This window comes from Pelodiscus sinensis, chromosome 15, assembly GCF_049634645.1.
Source record: "Pelodiscus sinensis isolate JC-2024 chromosome 15, ASM4963464v1, whole genome shotgun sequence".
In the NCBI taxonomy this organism is placed as follows: Eukaryota; Metazoa; Chordata; order Testudines; family Trionychidae; genus Pelodiscus; species Pelodiscus sinensis.
In genome coordinates, this window is record NC_134725.1 from 1,915,540 (window position 1) to 1,935,530 (window position 19,991).

General features: G+C 50.0%; 1 protein-coding gene across 13 annotated transcripts in view; it reads right to left on the reverse strand.

The window, feature by feature from the left end:
* LOC102460042 (hypermethylated in cancer 2 protein) overlaps positions 1-19,991 on the reverse strand; it is a 182,390-nt gene that overhangs the window by 15,726 nt on the left and 146,673 nt on the right. For 4 of the 13 annotated variants that reach the window (XM_075897818.1, XM_075897817.1, XM_075897823.1 and 1 more), the window contains 2 exons: positions 15,658-15,822; positions 6,428-6,571 (listed from right to left, as the gene is read on the reverse strand). The exons of 2 other annotated variants lie outside the window; for them this stretch is intronic. The gene's annotated coding sequence lies outside the window, so the exon portion shown is untranslated. Of the gene's footprint in view, positions 1-6,427; positions 6,572-15,657; positions 15,827-19,991 lie in introns of all 13 variants that reach the window. 7 more of the 13 variants (XM_075897820.1, XM_075897819.1, XM_075897825.1 and 4 more) reach the window with 4 other exon arrangements.

Here is a 19,991-nt window from a genome sequence, read left to right on the forward strand (position 1 = left end):
AATTTTCAAGACATGTTCAATATCCATGTTCATCCAATCCAGTGCCATGTGTACACATACTTTTTATTTCAATTTAAATACCCAAGGCTACATTCACTGGTACATCCTGGCTGTTCTGTGCTGTTTCAGCAACACAAGGCAGCCAGAGCGTACTGGTGAATCCAGCCTGTACTGTGCAGAAGTTTAACACTGTTCTCAGAGACAGGTGAATGCAGGCCAGCCAATGGGGTGCGTGGAGGTGTGTATGTGTGTTTCAAAGGGGGCAGCTGCCCCAAGGCCCGGGGCACCTAGCTGCCACTTCTGCTACTTCAGCAGCCCCCTTTGAATTGCCGACAGAACGCCACTCAGCATGGCTCTGAGGGCTGGCTGTCCCGCCCCTGCCTCTTCAGCCTTCTGGGGCTACATAGCTGGCCCCCCACACCTTGCCCCAGGGCCCGTGGAGGGGTGGAGGACAAGGAAAAAAACCCCACAAGCTTGAGCAAAATAGGAATTATTCATTTCTTCTCCCCTCCCCATATGGCATTTCTGTCTGGCAAAGCTGCATGAAAGCCCTAGGAGACCAGGGTCTCCACTATTTGATAGTGACAAGCACTTTAAATGGAAGAGACAAGCAACACCCAGGCACCAAATACCAACATTTATCATCTAGTCATGTAAACTATCATAGAATCATAGGACTGGAAGGGACCTCGAGAGGTCATCGAGTCCAGCCCCCCGCCCTCAAGGCAGGGCCAAGCTCCACCTACACCATCCCTGACAGATGTCTATCTAACCTGTTCTTAAATATCTCCAGAGAGGGAGATTCCACCACCTCCCTTGGCAATTTATTCCAATATTTGACTACCCTGACAGTTAGGAACTTTTTCCTAATGTCCAATCTAAACCTCCCCTGCTGCACTTTAAGCCCATTACTCCTTGTCCTGTCCTCAGAAACCAAGAGGAACAAATTTTCTCCTTCCTCCTTGTGACACCCTTTTAGATATTTGAAAACTGCTATCATGTCCCCCCTTAATCTTCTTTTTTCCAAACTAAACAAGCCCAGTTCATGAAGCCTGGCTTCATAGGTCATGTTCTCTAAACCTTTAATCATTCTTGTCGCTCTTCTCTGTACCCTTTCCAATTTCTCCACATCTTTCTTGAAATGTGGCGCCCAGAACTGGACACAGTACTCCAGCTGAGGCCTAACTAGTGCAGAGTAGAGCGGCAGAATGACTTCACGAGTTTTGCTTACAACACACCTGTTGATACAACCTAGAATCATATTTGCTTTTTTTGCAACAGCATCACACTGTTGACTCATATTCAACTTGTGGTCCACTATGACCCCTAGATCCCTTTCTGCCATGCTCCTTCCTAGACAGTCGCTTCCCATCTTGTATGTATGGAACTGATTGTTCCTTCCTAAGTGGAGCACTTTGCATTTCTCTTTATTAAACCTCATCCTGTTTACCTCTGACCATTTCTCTAACTTGCTAAGGTCATTTTGAATTATGTCCCTATCCTCCAAAGAAGTCGCAACCCCACCCAGTTTGGTATCATCTGCAAACTTAATAAGCGTACTCTCTATCCCAATATCTACATCATTGATGAAGATATTGAACAGTACGGGTCCCAAAACAGACCCTTGAGGAACTCCACTTGTTATCCCTTTCCAGCAGGATTTAGCACCTTTAGCTTCAAAAGGATCTCACCAAGCTAGGTGATTGGGCAACAAAATGGCAAATGAAATTTAATGTTGATAAATGTAAAGTAATGCACATTGGAAAACATAATCCCAACTATTCATACAATATGATGGGGACTAATTTGGCTACAACTACTCAAGAGAGAGATCTTGGAGTCATTGTGGGTAGTTCTCTGAAAACATCCACTCAATGTGCAGGGGCAGTCAAAAAAGCAAACAGGATGTTAGGAGTCATTAAAAAAGGGATAGTGAATAAGACAGAGAATATCTTATTGCCTCGCTATAAAACCATGGTACGCCCACATCTTGCAGACTACATACAGATGTGGTCGCCTCATCTCAAAAAAGATATCTTGGCATTGGAAAAGGTTGAGCAAAGGGCAACAAAAATGATGAGGGGTTTGGAAAGGCTGCCATATGAAGAGAGATTAAAAAGACTTGGACTTTTCAGCTTAGAAAAGAGGACACTGAGGCTATGTCTAGACTGCAGGCTTCTTTTGGAAGAACCTTTTTTTGGAAGAGATCTTCTGAAAAAACTTCTGAAAGAGAGCATCCACACACAAAAGCACATTGAAAAAGCCATCTGCTTTTTCAAAAGATAACATCCACACTGAATGGACACTTGCTTGCATGTAAGCTGTGATTACTATGGACGGAGTGGCCACCAGGGCACCTGTGCTTTTTCCTCTTCTTGCGAAAGAACTCCCTCTTCCCCGTCCACACACACCTTTTTCTGAAAGAGCTATTTCGAAAAAGGCTTCTTCCTTGTAGAAAGAGGATTACCAATACCGGAAAAACCCCTCTGTTCTTTCAGTTTACTTTCGGAAGAACGCAATTGCAGTGTTGACGTAACGCAGGTTTTTTCAGAAAAACGGCTGTTTTTCTGACAAAACTCTGTAGTGTAGACATACCTTAAGGGGGATATGATAGAGGTCTATAAAATCATGACAGGTATGGAGAAAGTTAATAAGGAAAAGTTATTTACTTGTTCCCATAACATAGGAACTAGGGGTCACCAAATTTAATGAATAGGCAGCAGGTTTAAAACAAACAAAAGGAAGTTTTTCTTCACACAGTGCACAGTCAACCAGCGGAACTCCTTGCCAGAGGATGTTGTGAAGACCAGGACTTTAAAAGCGTTCAAAAAAGAACTAGATAAAAGTTATGGAGGTTAGGTCCATCAATGGCTATTAGCCAGGATGGGTAGCAATGGTGTCCCTGACTTCTCTTTGTCAGAGACTGGAAATGGGTGACAGGGGAGGGATCACTTGATGATTACCTGTTCCGTTCACTCCCTGTGGGGCGTCTGGCATTGGCCACTGTCGGCAGACAAGATAATGGGCTAGATGGACCTTTGGTCTGACCCAGTATGGCTGTTCTCATGTTCTTATAGCCAGGGCTTGCCGAACCGCGGCGAGCCCCGCTCGCCAGCCGCACTGTCCGGCGATCTGCGCTTGCACAGATCGCCCGAACCCAGCTCTTCCGAGTTACAATCTACTTGCCACGGGCGAGTAGATTGTATTATTTGTCGAGCCCTGCTTATAGCTATATCGGTATACTGTACTAGCAAAAAGCTCCTAGGGTACGTCTAGACTGGCCCCTTCTCCGGAAGAGGCATGCAAAGCAGGCAAGTCAGAATAGGGAAATCCGCGGGGGATTTAAATATCCCCCGAGGGATTTGAATAAACATGGCCACCGCTTTTTTTCCGGCTTGGCATGCCTCTTCAAAGTAGGAATAAGATCCTCCGGAAAAGGGCTTTTTTCCGGAGGATCGGGGCCAGTGTAGACGCTCTTTTCCGGCTTTTCTAAAAGCCGGAAAAAAGTGGCGGACATTTTTATTTAAATGCCGCGGGGGATATTTAAATCCCCCGCGGATTTCCCTATTACGACCTGTGAAATTAACATGCCCCTTTCAGAAAAGGGGCCAGTGTAGACGAGCCCCTAGTGTGTGGACACAGATTAGATCAGCAAAACTGCACTTTTCCTGGTACAGGTTGAACCTCTCTAGTCTGGCATTCTCTGGTATGACATCCGTGGTTCATCATGATTGTAGTTAGCCGGATGTCCACTTATGGGTGTGGCCAAGTTTCTCACGGTCCCAGAAAGTTTGTTTACAACCACTAGTCGAGGCTCTCAGTGTTCTGGGCTGTTAGAAGACATTTAGGGTTAAATTGGAGCTAAATGAGGGTATGTCTACACTACAAAGTTAATTCGAACTAACAGCTGTTAGTTCGAATTAACTTTAATAGGCGCTACACATGCAAACTGCTAGTTGGAACTTAATTCAAACTAGCGGAGCGCTTAATTCGAACTAGGTAAACCTCATTCTACGAGGACTAAGCCTAGCTCGAATTAACTAGTTTGAATTAAGGGCTGTGTAGCCACTTAATTCGAACTAGTGTGAGGCTAGCCCTCCCCAGCTTGCCCTGGTGGCCACTCTGGGCACCACCAGGGAAACTCTTCTGCCCCCCTCCCGGCCCTGGAGCCCTTAAAGGGGCACGGTCTGGCTACGGTGCCAGGTGCAAGCCTGCCAGCACCCAGCCAGCAGACCCTGCACCTGGCACGGATCGAGCCAGCCACCCGCTGCCACCCAGCCCTCCCCCTCTTCCCGGGACCAGGCTGGCGGCTCCCAGGAGCCTGCCTGGGTCCGCAAGAGGCGGACGCCCACCCGGTCTAGTGCAGACATCGTGGACCTCGTCCACGACCTCCGCACTAGGCACAGGAAAGTGGCCGTCTAGGGCAGGAGAGCTGCCAGCCTGGCCACCCAGGAGCAGGTTTGCATGAAAATCAGGGTGGTCCAGTGAGACCCCTGACCCTGAGCTTACAATGGCCGTCCTGGGTCAGACCAAAGGTCCATCTAGCCCAGTAGCCTGTCTGCCGACAGCGGCCAACCCTAGGGACCCTGGAGGGGATGGACCAAAACAATGACCAAGCCATTTGTCTCGTGCCATCCATCTCCAGCCTTCCACAAACAGAGTCCAGGGACACCATTTCTACCCCCTGGCTAATAGCACTCCATGGACCCAACCTCCATGACTTGATCTCACTTCTCTTTAAACTCTGTTCCAGTTCTAGCCTTCACAGCCTCCTGCAGCAAGGAGTTCCACAGGTTGACTCTTTGCTTTGTGAAGAAGAACTTTCTGTTATTAGTTTGAAGCCTGCTACCCATTCCTTTCCTTTGGTGTCCTCTAGTCCTTCTATTATGGGAACTAATGAAGAACTTTTCTTTATGCACCCTCTCCACACCACTCATGCTTTTATAGACCTCTATCATATCCCCCCTCAGTCTCCTCTTTTCTAAGCTGAGAAGTCCCAGTCTCTTTAGCCTCTCTTCATATGGGACCTGTTCCAAACCCCTGATCATTTTAGTTGCCCTCCCCTCTCCCAGCCTCTCTCTTCCCCTCTCCCACCTCCTTTTCCAAGTCTCCCTGAGTTTTGTTCAATAAAGAGAGTTTCTATTTTTGAACACACGTGTCCTTTATTTTGTACATCAGGAAGGGGGGCTAGGGAGGGGTAAGTGGAAGGAGGTGAGGGAGGAATGGGGTACGAGCCCCCGATGGGGAGGACTGGGCTGGCTCTGCGGGCTCCTCAGGGTGGAAGCTCTCCTGAAGCCCCTTGATTGACCCCTCCCCCCTCCGGATGTCAGCCTGTGGCAAATGCAGCTGGTCTGATGGCCGAGTGCTGTGATGTGCCCAGTGTGGGCACTCAGGGCACTCCAAGCCAGGACTGCTTTGCAAGCGGGGCACCCCTGAGAACTGTCTGTCCGGGGTGGGGGTCGGGTCTCTTTAAGCGCAGCCCTCGGCTAGCCTGAGACAGCATCTCCACGCTCTAAGTCCTCCTCTGATGCCCTGCCGGCACTGCTTCCGGCCATCCTTAACCTCGGTTCAGGGTCCACTCAGTGTGGACATGCTAGTTCGAATGAGCAAAATGCTAATTCGAACTAGTTTTTAAGTCTAGATGCACTAGTTCGAATTAGCTTAGTTTGAATTACCTAATTCGAATTAAGTTAGTTCGAATTAGTGCTGTAGTGTAGACATACCCAAGTTTCTTTTGGTTTGGTATCTAGTGCTGGGATGCCTGGACATGGAGCATGAGGGCAAAACAAGCTCAGCAGCTAGGGACCCCTGGCTTCTGCCCTCAAAATGTGAAACAAGGAAAAGTGAAAATGTTTGAGGATTCCTGCAGCACCTTGTCCCCCTGCCCAAAAGATAACAAACCATGCCAGATACCTGCTGCATAGAAAGCTGCACATGTGTTTTTCTGCCCCAAGAGGGTGAAGGATGCAGGGGTTCTATAAGGCTAGTATGGCTATGTCTACACTACAGAACTTTTCCAGGGTACCAGAGGTATCCCGGAAAAGCTCTGCCATGTCAAAGGAACACATCTGCTTTTCCGAAATTTTTTTTGGAAAAGTGGACATGGTTTTTTTGGCATCCCTGTAAACCTCTTTCTACGAGAAAGATGGGATGTTCTGAAAGAGGGTTTTCCCCCCAACATTTGGCCCCGTGTAGATGGGCCAAATGTCAGAAAAGCCTCTTTCGGAAGAAAAGCAGAAAAAGATATGCAAATTGAGTATCTTTTTCCAACTTTTCTTTGTAGTGTAGACACAGCCTATGTTTTGACAATACCAGGAAAACAAAGGGACTCCAGGTCAGCATAAAGCTGCAGCAAAACAGGAGCACCTTGCTAGGTGTTGAAACTACGAGCGTTAGAATGCAGGTTAACCACTTTGTTGCCGCTTACCATTCCAGGTACATTGGGCTAAAGGCACCTCCATCCAGTGCTGCCTGACGTGCCAGGTACATCCCATGATGTTCCATTGAAATCACAACAGGCCATCAATAGAACGTGGCTGCACAGATGCTGAATGAAGAACCAGCAGGGACACTGTTAAATGCAATTGAGAAAGTGCAATCAAAATTGAAACGTACATTTCAAGCGGCTACCTAATTCACAGACAACAATGGCTTCTATCATTAACCCTCTCTTGGACTATCATGCAGTAGCACCGTAGTGTAGATGCTTCTTATGCTGATGAAAGAGGCTTTTCCATCTACCTAGTTAATCAAACCCTCCAAGACAGAGCAGGTAGCTTTGTTTGCACCAGGGATTAGATCAACTTAACTACAGCATTCATGGCACAAAAGTGTTCACAGCCATGGATGAGGAAGTTATGCTGATCTTATTTCTAAGTGTAGACCAGGCCTCAGCGTACCACAATAAAAATGGAGCTCATTGATTATTTAGGACTTTCACTGTGTCTCAGTGAATTCATGGCAAACTACACCATGGTTCTCAATAGCTTTGAAACAGAGGCTTGTTTCACACCTAAAATGTACATCAACCTAATTACATTGTACAAAGCTGTGAAAATGTCATGTCCTGTGCAACCTAGCTGAACTTCCTGAAGGGAGGTTCCAAAGAAGATGGAGAGAGGCTGTTCTCAGTGGTGGCAGGAGGAGGAGAAATGGTCTCAAGTTGCAGTGAGGGAGGTCTAGGTTGGTGTAGTGGGTTGGAGTGGCCACCCACTGACCCCTGAGGGGGACACGCCCCTCCCTGAGCCTTGGTGGGCAGCACCTGACCCTAACAACTCACCTGGGAGGAAGCCAGGGGGCAGGGCCAGGGATATCAAAGGCCTGCCCAAAAGGCCAGTCAGGAGCCAGCCAGCAAAGAAGCCTCCCCAGTCCAACCAAGTGAGGAGCCAGCCCCTGGGGAAACTGACTGGCCTGGGCTGCCAGGCCCATTGCTGGAGGACTACCTGGAGAGTCTGCTCATCTGGTGGGAGGACTCCAACCCTCGCTGCCCAGAGGACCTGCTCCGGATCCAGGTACAACCCGAGGGGGGGAGACATGGAACCGGCCCAGGGATAGCCGACCTTGGTTTGGCAGAGGGTCAGTGGGCTGCAGTACGGACGCTCACTGGCCCAGCAACAGAAGGTCAACGTGTTTTGGACCTGGATCCCTGCTGACCCAGCAGCCGACTGCTTGGCTGCTGTTAGGGCCCTGGGCTGGGATGTGGTGGTGCAGGGAGGGCTCATGTCCCCCCTGCCACCCACCAATCGGGTAGCAGTCTGCCCCTCCTCTCTGCTACCACAGGCAAGGTGCCTGAACCCACCCGTTGAGAACTGGTTTGTTTGACTGCAGCCCCGCCCTGCACTAGGGCTGGGCTATAAACTGTTTTGTTGCTGCAGCCCCGCCCTGAACTAGGGCTCAGACTTAGTCTGCATTGTGGCTGCCCCACCTTGACTCAGGGCTTGGGCATATAAACTGCTTGGCTGCAGCCCTGCCCTAGGACTGCGACTCATAACTGCATCCCGGTACTGTCCAGTTGCCTGTCACCCCTCCTGGACATGGGGCTGGGCCAGAGGATGAGCCTGGGAATACTGTTGACCTGCCCAGAGCAAGGGTGGGCGTGTAAAGCCTGGGTAACTATAGACAGGGTGTGGTGTAGTGGGTTGGAGTGGCCACTCACTGACCCCAAGGGGGACACCCCCCCCATGTTGCACCCCACTGGGCTACAGTTGGATATTAGGAAAAACTATTTCCCTAGGAGGGTGGTGAAGCACTGGGATGGGTTACCTAGGGAAGTAGTGGAGTCTCCATCCCTAGAGGTGTTTAAGTCTCGGCTGGACAAAGCCCTGGCTGGGTTGATTTAGTTGGGGTTGGTCCTGCCTTGGGCAGGGGGCTGGACTTGATGCCTCCTGAGGTCTCTTCCAGCCCTAGGATTCTATGATAGCTAGCTCACCATACTCTCCTTTGTTGACAGCTAGGTTGATGGAAGAATTCTTCCCTTGACCTAAGCTACCACCTCACAGAGAAAAACCCCTTCCATTGTTGTAGGTAGCACATTAGTGTTGCAGATGAATGTTGCTGTATATTAAAATGTGTAATTCCACCCGTTCTTGCCCCCCCCCCCCAATTATGTAGCCTCCCCATTTTAAGTGACTGTTACACAGAATGCTCCAGGCTTGTGCACTCCTATAACTGCAGAACCTCCTCCCTCAAAGTTACCACAATCAAGTAAAGAAGGATTACTGGGAAGGATAACCCTTTAGAGGAGACATTAAATACAGGTCTCTTTATAGGACTATTTGTAGAAGAGGTATGCCACTTGTGAAATCAGGGAAGTAATTAAAACTAAATTTTGCCTCAAATTGGAGGAGACGCTGCAAAGCACTTTTAGTGCTGTGACATGGTGAATTTTGTCATCATCAGGGTATACAGTTGCACAATATGTCTGGGCCTGATAAACCAGGGGTTCAAGGACAGTTGGTCCCCAACTGATTTTTCTGTGGCTCAGTGACCCTGACCCAAAAAAGTTTCCACACCCCTGCCATAAAGAAAGAAAACATGGGAACCTTTTGTGTTGGACATAAATTAATATTTTACTTTATTTAAAATGAAGTTTGATAAACTAACATGAGAAAGTTAAAGTGCTTAGTTTGTTTAATAATTTCAATTAATATTTCCTTTCTTAGGGTATGTCCGAACTAGCGGGGGTAATGTAGTCATCCGCAGTTGCAAATGAAGCCCGAGATTTGAATTTCCCGGGCTTCATTTGCATGATGCCGGCCGGCGCCATTTTTAAATGCCGGCTAGTTCGAACCCCGTGCCGCGCGGCTACACGCGGCACGGACTAGCTAGTTCGGATTAGGCTTCCTAATCTGAACTAGCTAGTCTGTGCTGCGTGTAGCCGCGTGGCACGGGGTTCGAACCAGCTGGCATTTAAAAATGGCGCCGGCCGGCATCATGCAAATGAAGCCCGGGAAATTCAAATCTCGGGCTTCATTTGCAACTGCGGATGACTACATTACCCCCGCTAGTTCGAACTAGCGGGGTAGTGTAGACATACCCTTGCTGGTTAAATTAAACTGTTCTCCCTAGCTGCAGCACTAGCAAAATGGCTTGGGTGTAATTATATAATTAATGGTGCGTTTCCATTAGCAACTGGTAGTCCACAGAAAGGTTTGCAATGAGCCAGGTGGGCCACAGGCCAAAAAGTTTGAGAACCACTGTGTTAGGGGGTTGGGCCAAAGTGGGCCTCATCCTCCCTGATTGGATCCACCTCGTCATCTCCAGCCTATTCTGGCCTGCATATTTATACCTGCCTCTGGAAATTTCCACTACTTGCATCTGACGAAATGGGTCTTTGCCCATGAAAGCTTATGCTCCAACACTTCAGTTAGTCTATAAGGTGCCACAGGACTCCTCGCCGCTTTTGCAGATTCAGACTAACACGGCTACCCCTCTGATTCTTGACATCCAGTTCTAGTATTCTATGATTCTATTTCATAAATTTCACAGCAAAAGAAAAAAAAATTGCAAACTACAAAGCTTTCCCAAGAGGACATAAAACCCTAGCCTAGCTTGATAGTTACTCATGGACTCAAAACCTTGCCCAGCAACACATTATACACTGGCACACCTCTAGTTCTTTCGTGGGAGTAGTTGCCACCATGTGCAGGGACAGGGAACCCCAGGAGCAGCTGCTGCCGTGTGCGGGGTCAGGACCAGGGAACCTCAGGAGCACAGCCAGGTAAGCGAGCCAGAGGAGGTCAGGCCTCCAGGTTCTCCCGGGGCAGCAGCCAGGTGGGGAGCCCCAGGAGAGCCTTGACTCCTGACCTCCCCTGGTCTGGCAAATTCCCTTGTTTGGGACTACTCCAATCCCGAGGGTGCCAGACTAGGGAGGTTCAACCTGTATTTGCCAAGCATGATGGACCCCAGGGATGTAGCAGAACCATGAAACAAAAACCACAGGAGGAGCAGGTAGCAAGCAACAGATGCTGACACTCCTACAACTTGCAACTGGCTGAACAAGCTCACTAAAACCTGCATTTTGACAAAACCTATCAGACAAAGGCAGCCCTAAATCCAAGCAGTCATTTGACATGGCTTCTATTTCAGAAAGGCATGCACATATAAGCAGGAAACACCCCCGAAGCCAGAGGCACAAACTCTGTGGGTGTTCCAGGTCTGGAGCAGCCACAAGGAAAAGTTACTGGGTACTGAGCATGCACTGGAAGCCTAACTGACCCTCCCCCTTCTCCTGCACATATTGCTTGCTGGTGGTCCTGCAGACCAACTCCTTCCCTGCCCTCCAGCGCTTCCAGGGCACCACAAACAGCTGATTTGTGGCATTCAGGAAGCTCCAGGATGGAGTGGGTGAAGCAGGGATGGGGTGCACTTGGGGGAGGAGGTGGGGAAGAGGCAGGGCAGGGGCGGGCTCTTGCAGGAAGGGGCAGGGGTGGGGCAGGTGCAGGGCTTGGGGGGAAGGATGGAATGGAGGCATGGCCTAGGGTAGGGGGGTGTTGAGCACCTCCCGCACCCCCCCAGCTAGAGAGGAAGTTGGTACTTATACCTGAAGCACCTACCTGCCAGGTCCATTTTGTATGCAAAATTCTCCTGGATTCTTAGGCTAAGTCTACACTGCAGGCTTTTTGCGCAAGAAGTTTTTTGCAGAAGAGAGCTTCTAGAAAAACTTCTTGCGCAAAAGTATGTCCATACCTCAAAAGCGCATTGCAAAAGTGATGTGCTTTTGCACAAGAGCATCCACGCTGCATGGATGCTCTTGCACAAGAAAGCTCTGATTCACAGAATGGCCATCAGAGCACATGTGCTTTTTCAGATAGGGCTTTCTTGCGCAAAAAGAGCCTGCGTTTTTGCACAAGAACTCTTGCACAAAAAGGAGTTATTCCTCGTAGAAAGAGGTATACCTATACTGCAGAAAGCCCTCTGTTCTGCCATTCTACTGTAAATTTTCTTGCACAAAAACGCGCTTGAGGTGTGGACACTCTGTGGGTTTTTGCGCAAAATTGTGCAAAAACCCTGTAGTGTAGACGTAGCTTTACAGTCAGAGAGATTTGAGCCTTGGTATAACAGAGTTCTTCCCTTTAAGACTTACCTCTTTCAAAAGCTTTCACTGGTTAATTCTTAGGACAAGAGCTCATTCTGAAGTGGTCGGCTCCTTAAGGACTGCAAAGATTACATTGAATAGGAAGAGGAAAGACCTCTAGTCCTGGGAGGTGGCACCAGGGAAGGACTCTTGCCTACAGCAAGTCAAAGGATCAAGGTTTCCCCTTCCTGCCCTGGCTTGCTATGTTTTACCTTGGGATGGCAGGCTAGGGGAGTGGGCACATAATAGCTCCATGCCAAAGCTGGCAGGTGACTCATGAGAGGTGGAAAGGAGTCTAGGAGATACCTTGCCCATTCATGGGGACAGAATTTACCATACTTTTTATCTCAGAGCCCCAAGAATGAACATATTTTCTCTTTGTGGTGTAGGCTTAACTTTGAAGTCGAAAACCTCCAGGCAGGCAAGTTTCCCCTTTAGCTACCTCACGCTGCAAAAACTAGTGTGATCACCAAACTAATCTTCAGGTACAATGGCAACTACCACCAGCAATGTGCCTTCCTGACCCCCACTGCATCACATAAAATCAACATCCAGACTTCACAGCCATGAACTAACTTATAAAACAAGAGAGCTACATTCATCAGCCCTGTCATTCGTTCTCCCCTCACCTACTTCACACCCTTCCCAACTGGGTACTGGAGGAGAAACACAGAAAACCCCAGAGAATCCAAGACCACACACTGCAGCGTAGCGAAGCATCCGGCCAGGAACACCGTTAATGACATGGATCTGTGAGATGAACAGGCTGCTTATGGGTGCATCTTCCATCCGTTACTTATAGACTATTAACAATCAGTGTTAATGATTGTTTCATCTGATTTGAAAGTGGGTCCTGCACACGCAAGTAATAACAGATTTCAGCTGAATATTCAGAGTAAGAAGAAGGCCTAAAACAAAAGCCCGTGCAGCATAGGCCTGGTTTGAGGCCTAGCTAACTGGACAAAATATGGCTAAAAAGCAAAGCTAAGCTGTGAGCAAGAGGCAGGCCCCTGCTCACAGAACTTGGCACAAACAGGGCTGAGAGTGCAAAACACGAATTGGTAATAGGCCCAGGTGTACACCAGTAATTGGTGCTAGGTACCAACTGTAAAACAGTCATTGGTACTGGTCATAAGTGGAAATCACATGGTACCACCAGCTCATTAAAAAAGACCTTGGTACCCACTCCTCACAGATACAGACCCAGGTTCAGGAAAGGGCCTAAAATGACAGCATGATGGCTAGAGGTGATCTAGTCCAGGGCTACTCAACTTTGCAAGGCCCGGGGGCCACAATGATACTCACAGCACATGCCGAGGGCCACAACTTAAGTGTGGTTGCATGTACATGGAAATAGCTTCTCTCACACTGACGGGCATGAATACAAAGATGAAGGCAAGACTACACAACACGCAGGCCCCATTTAAGTCAGTTCTGCTGATATTAATAAAATGCAACATTTCCCCGATTTCCACCCATACGACAGCACTTTTAGTGAGCAATGACAGTCGAGGAATCTAACTACTAAAACACATCAACAGAAGACCATTATATTGGCTACTTTTTTGTTTTGGCTCCCACCCACGGGCCACGTGTTGAGCCCCACGTAAATCCAAACTGCACCGCAGGCTGCAAACAAACGGGCTGCCGGCCTCATACCGCATGTTGAGTAGCCCTGATCTAGTCAAACCACAAGGTACAGGGTGATGGGTGGTATTTAAGTAGCATCGGAGGGTGGCAACCTGACATGTCAGGAGTGATGTGTAACTTGTTTGTGCCTGTATATAAAGTGGTGTCTTGGGGGACAGTCTTTGTCCAGGTGGGGGGCAGTGGGAGTTTCCCACTGTTTGAGCTGAGGCCATTGTGTGAGTACATATGTGTGGTGGTTCAGTAGAGTCTACTGATGACTACTACTGTACTTGGCTTTACAATAAACCTGGCCTGGCACCTTCGATCCTTATCTGATTTGTGGTCTTTGGGGGCCCTCTTGGGGTCTGCGGTGGTCATTGGGCCTACATCATCAAGCACACATGCAAGCAGCCTTCTGGTTATCATCCCTGACAGAGCTAGAGACCTGTTTGGATGCCATGGCAGTAAATCCTGACCCCTCCTGAATAACTACAAAATCCTATTCCAGCGTGAACACAAATCCTCATTGAATCCCAAGTATGACTATCCCTGCAGTGACAGTAAATAAAGAGATGGTCAGGGATGGGAAAGGGGCAAATATTCCCACTGTCACAAGAGAAGAGCTGGACACCCTGGAAGCAGTGGCTGCAGAGTTTAGTTGGCAAGGGAAGAGAGGAATATCAGGTTTTAGATTCTCAGCCCTGGTCTACACTTAAAATGTAGATTAATCCAGCTACATTGCTCAGGGCTATGAAAAATTCATAATGCCTGAGCACCAGTGTTCTCTCTAAGCTGCATGGCAGTACAGTTTCACAGGTGATTAATCAGCCCCACCCAGTCAGAGGCTCAGGGCTCTGTGCATGGAGCTGACTGACTGGCTGAGACTGATTAATCACCTGTGAAGCTCTGCTGCCCCCCAGTTTAGAGAGAACACTGTTGAACACCACTATTAAGCTAAACTTGGCCCCAAGTGCAGATGCAGCTACATCAGTGGAATTCTTCCATTGGCTGTTCAGGGAGATGGATTTAGTGCACCAACAGAAAAAAGCAGTTCTGTTGATGCAGGCAGCATCTACTGTACAGGAACTCCAGTAGCATAGTTGCAGCAGTAGCTCTGGTGTAGACTTACCCTCACAATCCAGAGGGGGAGGGTGCCCCACTCAATCTCTGGGGCTCTCCTTTGCCTGACTGTGGCTGTATCTACCCTAGCAAACTTCATAGCTGTGACTCCCCTATCTACTACCTCTTTCATTGTTGCACTTGCCAGTAGAGAATTAAGAGTTATAAAATTTGTTCAAGGCATTGGAGTGCTGAGGGTGTAATATAACAGGGGTCTGGGTGCACCACTGTGAGGGTCCAATCAGGGCAAACTGCTTAGAACCAGGACTACTTACAACCCAAGACTGGGGTCCTCCTCTATAAGGCACCAAACCAGTCACAGAGCATTTCAGCTGCCAATCTGGCCAGCAAGAAGTCTCACAAGCAAAACCCCTTAGACACCCCAGCTTCACCTGTGCCACAACCAGCACCACTCCTTACACAGGTGAGAGGTTGTAAAAACCAATCTTACTGACTCTGAGCAGGTTCTCCCAGGCTGTGTCTACACTGGCATGAATTTCCAGAAATGCTTAAAATGGAATACTATTCCGTTTTCAGTTTTTCCGGAAAAGGAGCGTCTACATTGGCAGGCTGCTTTTCCGGAAAAGCCCTTTTTCCGGAAAAGTGTCCGTGGCCAATGTAGATGTGCTTTTCCGGAAAAGAGCCCCGATCGTCATTTTCCCAATCGGGGCTTTTTTCCGGAAAAGACTACTGGGCTGTCTACACTGGCCCTTTTCTGGAACAGTGTTCCGGAATAAGGACTTATGCCCGAGCGGGAGCAGAATAGTTTTTCTGGAATAGCGGCTGATTTTGTACAGTAGAGCATCGTTGCTTTTCCGGAAATTCAAGGGCCAGTGTAGACAGCTCGCAGCTTATTCCAGAAAAGCAGCTGATTTTCCGGAATAAGTGGTCCAGTGTAGACACAGCCCCAGTCCCAAAGGACCAGCCACAGTCCCAGGTCAATTTATACCTGCGATCTTACCCACAAGAGCACTTGTGGCCAATCCTTTGGAATCTAACATCTAAAGGTTTATTAATAAAAGAAAGAAAAGACTGTTAGAGAAAGCACATTACATACATCAGTCACCAAGTTCTTGATGCAGGCTCTTAGCAGAGATGGAATAAACTGCTATCTGAAAAGTCTCTGGAGTACAGCCTTTGTTAGGATGGGTCAACAGATCCTTCCTGGCTCTCTGTCCCTAAAAAAGGCATTTCTGGAGTGGTGAGCAGGAGTGAAGACAAAGATGGAGGCATCTCCAGGATCCTTTTATAATCTTGCCCATGCAGAGGGAAATCCATTGTTTTCCTGAGTGATGGTACTTACCAAAATGGAGCTGATCACATGATCAACTCACCTGTCCGTGTCCTTTTTATGCAAACAGCCATGGGGTACCTCTTGGTTTGCAGGTTCCCAGCAGAATTCCTCAGGTGTCAATTGGCAACACTTAAGGCCCATTGTCCATGCAGCACAGCTATTCACTGAGTTGCCACCCCTCACAATAGGTGGGCAACACCGGCTGCTATCTCCCAGAGACAAAATGTTTAAAATATAAGTACAGAGCCCATATCCATAACTTCACATACAGAAATCATACATGTATATGAGTAGCAAACAGAATCAGCATAGCATAAGCTTTCATTAGACACCTCACTTGTCCCACTTTGCACAGGATTAGGGACAAACACACAACAGCTGTACTAAAACTGAGCTTGAAGGCAGTGACAGGAGGGCTGAGGAGTGAAGGTACCTGAGCACATTTTGCATTGCCATAGGAACAGAGACCAACATGTCATAACATTTCTACATCCTGAAGACCAGAGAGAAAGCACAGAGATTGGGTGTCCCCAACATACAGAGAAATAGATTCGGTTAGGTATGAAGTTTTTGCCTAGACCCAGATGGTTGTGCAGCTAGTGATGATGTAATGCACTAAACATCAAAGAAGTCATCCATAGAATCTTAGAACACGAGAACTCGAAGGGACCTTGCAAGGTCATTGAGTCCAGTCCCCTGCCCTCACAGCAGGACCAAGCACCTTATAGATCATCCCTGACAGGTCCGTCTAACCTACTCTTAAATATCTCCAGAGATGGGGATTCCACAGCCCCCCTGGGCAATTTATTCCAGTGTTTAACCACCCTGACAGTTAGGAACTTTTTCCTAATGTCCAACCTAAACCTCCCTTGCTGCAGTTTAAGCCCATTGCTTCTTGTTCTAGCCTCAGAGGCCAAGATGAACAAGTTTTCTCCCTCCTCCTTATGACACCCTTTTAGATACCTGAAAACTGCTCTCATGTCCCCCCTCAGTCTTCTCTTTTCTAAACTAAACAAACCCAATTCCTCCAGCCTTCCCTCCTAGCTCATGTTCTCTAGAACTTTAATCATTCTGGGTACGTCTACACTACAACGTTAATTCGAACTAACTTAGTTTGAATTAGTTAATTCGAACTAAGCTAATTCGAACTAACGCGTCTAGAACTAAAAACTAGTTCGAATTAGCGTTTTGCTAATTCGAACTAGCACGTCCACATTAAGTGGACCCTGAAGCGGGGTTAAGGATGGCCGGAAGCAGTGCCGGCAGGGCATCAGAGGAGGACTTAGAGCGTGGAGATGCTGTCTCAGGCTAGCCGAGGGCTGTGCTTAAAGGGTCCCGACCTCCACCCCAGAAAGACAGTTCTCAGGGGTGCCCCGCTTGCAAAGCAGTCCTGGCTTGGAGTGCCCTGAGTGCCCACACTGGGCACATCACAGCACTCGGCCATCAGCCCGGCTGCACTTGCCGCAGGCTGCCATCTGGGGGAGAGGGGGCAATAGGGGGGCTGCAGGAGAGGTTCCACCCCAAAAGCCCGCAGAGCCAGCCCAGTCCTCCCCATCGGGGGCGCGTACCCCATTCCTCCCTCACCTCCTTCCACTTACCCTTCCCTAGCCCCTTTTCTTGATGTACAAAATAAAGGACAATTGTGGTCAAAAATGGAATCTCTCTTTATTGAACAAAACTGGGGGAGACTGGGAAAAGGAGGTGGGAGAGGGGAAGAGAGAGGCTGGGAGAGGGGAGGGCAACTAAAAAGATCAGGGGTTGGGAACAGGTCCCATATGAAGAGAGGCTAAAGAGACTGGGACTTCTCAGCTTAGAAAAGAGGAGACGGAGGGGGGACAGGATAGAGGTCTCTAAAAGCAGGAGTTGGGTGGAGAGGGTGCATACAGAAAAGTTCTTCATTAGTTCCCATAAAGAAGGACTAGAGGACACCAAAGGAAAGGAATGGGTAGCAGGCTTCAAACTAGTAACAGAAAGTTGTTCTTCACAAAGCAAAGAGTCAACCTGTGGAACTCCTTGCTGCAGGAGGCTGTGAAGGCTAGAACTAGAACAGAGTTTAAAGAGAAGTGAGATCAAGTCATGGAGGTTGGGTCCATGGAGTGCTATTAGCCAGGGGGTAGGAGTGGTGTCCCTGCCCAAGGTTTGTGGAAGGCTGGAGAGGGATGGCACGAGACAAATGGCTTGGTCACTTTCTTCGGTCCATCCCCTCCAGGGTCCCTAGGGTTGGCCACTGTCGGCAGACAGGCTACTGGGCTAGATGGACCTTTGGTCTGACCCAGTACGGCCATTGTAAGCTCAGGGCTCAGGGTCGGGGGTCTCAGTGGACCCCCTTGATTTTCATGCAAACCTGCTCCTGGGTGGCCAGGCTGGCAGCTCTCCTGCCCTAGACGGCCACTTTCCTGTGCCTAGTGCGGAGGTCGTGGACAAGGTCCACGATGTCCGCACTAGCCCAGGCGGGTGCCCGCCTCTTGCGGTCCCGGGCAAGCTCCCGGGAGCCGCCAGCCTGGTCCCGGGAAGAGGGGGAGGGCTGGGGGGCATCGGGTGGCTGGCTCGAGCCGTGCCAGGTGCAGGGTCTGCTGGCTGGGTGCTGGCAGGCTTGCACCTGGCACGGGCATCGTAGCCAGCCCGTGCCCCTTTAAGGGGTCCGGGGCTGGGAGGGGGGCATAGAGTTTCCCTGGTGTTGGCCAGAGTGGCCACCAGGGAAACCTGGGGAGGGCTAGCTTCACACTAGTTCGAATTAAGGGGCTACACACTAGTGTAGCACCTATCAAAGTTAGTTCGAACTAACGTCCGTTAGTTTGAACTAACTTTGTAGTGTAGACATACCCCAATTGAGGCCTAACCAGCGCAGTGTAGAGCGGAAGAATGACTTCTTGTGTCTTGCTCACAACACACCTGTTAATGCATCTGTAGCCGGTTAGGGCTCACAGAGGGGCTCCTCTGGGTCAGTGGGCGCCCACTCTGTGCCCCACTCCAGAGAGGAAGCAGCAGGGTGCAGCTGCTGCCCCTTCTCTCCTGCCTTTCCCCGTTCCTGCTGCCCTGCACCGGCCAGAGCTCTCCCCACCCCACCCAGCCACCACCTGAGGCCTCCGTGCTGCTGGACCTGCTCTCCCCAGACACTGCTACTTCCCACCACCACCACCACCACCACCACCACTGGCTGCTGCTGCTGCTGCTGCTGCCTGAGGGGGGAGGGAGGGCCTACCGGCTGCCCTTCCTCTCCCCTCCGCTCCGGAGGAGGAGGACCACACCAGCACCCACCATCATGCAGTGGCCTTCCCCACCTGGCTGACACTCACCCGCTGCTGCTCTACCATCTGCACCCCACCGAGGGAGATGAGGACCACTGGTTGGACTGTGGAGGGTGTGTGTTTGTTGGGACTGAGCCTCTTATCTGCTCTTGGGGTGGTGGTGGACAGACACCAAGAGGGGGGCTGGGGGAGAGGCGTAGAGCCCTCCCCCCAGTCCAGCTGCCCCCCCCATTCCACCCCCCCCACAACCCCCTCCACCAACCCTTGCACCACCAGGACCCCCCTCTTTTTTTTTCAACATTTGAGACTGTCCCGCTGCAGCAGTGGGCAAGGACTGAGCCCCCCACAAGTGCTCGTAAGTGTGCTTCCCCTCCCCCAGACTCAGCCTCCCTCCCTCAGCAGTGTTTGGTTGGAGGGGGCCCCTTCACCCCTGCTCTCCCCACTGCAGAAGCCTTGCCCCCCCCGCCCTGTTAGCCAGTTCTGTTTCTCTCTCCCTCCTTGAGTTTGCTGGCCAGCCCGGCCCAGCCTCAGTTTGTTTTCACCTGCCCCGCCCGCCTTTAGCTTGCTGCACTGTGTGTCCTGCTTCCCGGCCCCTGCCCTGCCCCGCCCTGTCCCACCCCGCTCACCCAGTGTCCCCGCCCCCCTCAGCCTCTCAGTAGTCTTCTGGCCCCACCCAGAGTACCGGTCCCCACCTCGAGCACTTGTGCCCCTCCCCTTCCCCCCTTTTTTTAGTTAGCCCCCCCTGCACATTGCACCCTCCTCTCTTGACAGCCCCATAGTCTTCTTTCGTACACCAGTGCAGCCGGAGGAGCCAGCCCCCTCTCTGCACATGTTACCTTGCCCCCTGCCAGTCATGCCAGCACCCTCCTCCCCTGCTTCCAGACTTGCAGGGAGGAGTTGTTGCTGGCTCCAGACCCCTTGGTTCCCTGCTTCCAACATATCCCTGTTGGCGCCCTCCCTCCCCACAAATAGTCAAGTGGGAGGGAGCGGCTTCTCCCCCCCCACCTAATCGCGCCCCTCCCTCCCTCCCCAGACGCGCGTCCTCACCCTTCCCTCTAGTGCTCCCCTCCCCTGCAGTATTCCTATGAGGAGGAGTGGCTGCTAGTTCCCCTTTCCTCAGGTTCCC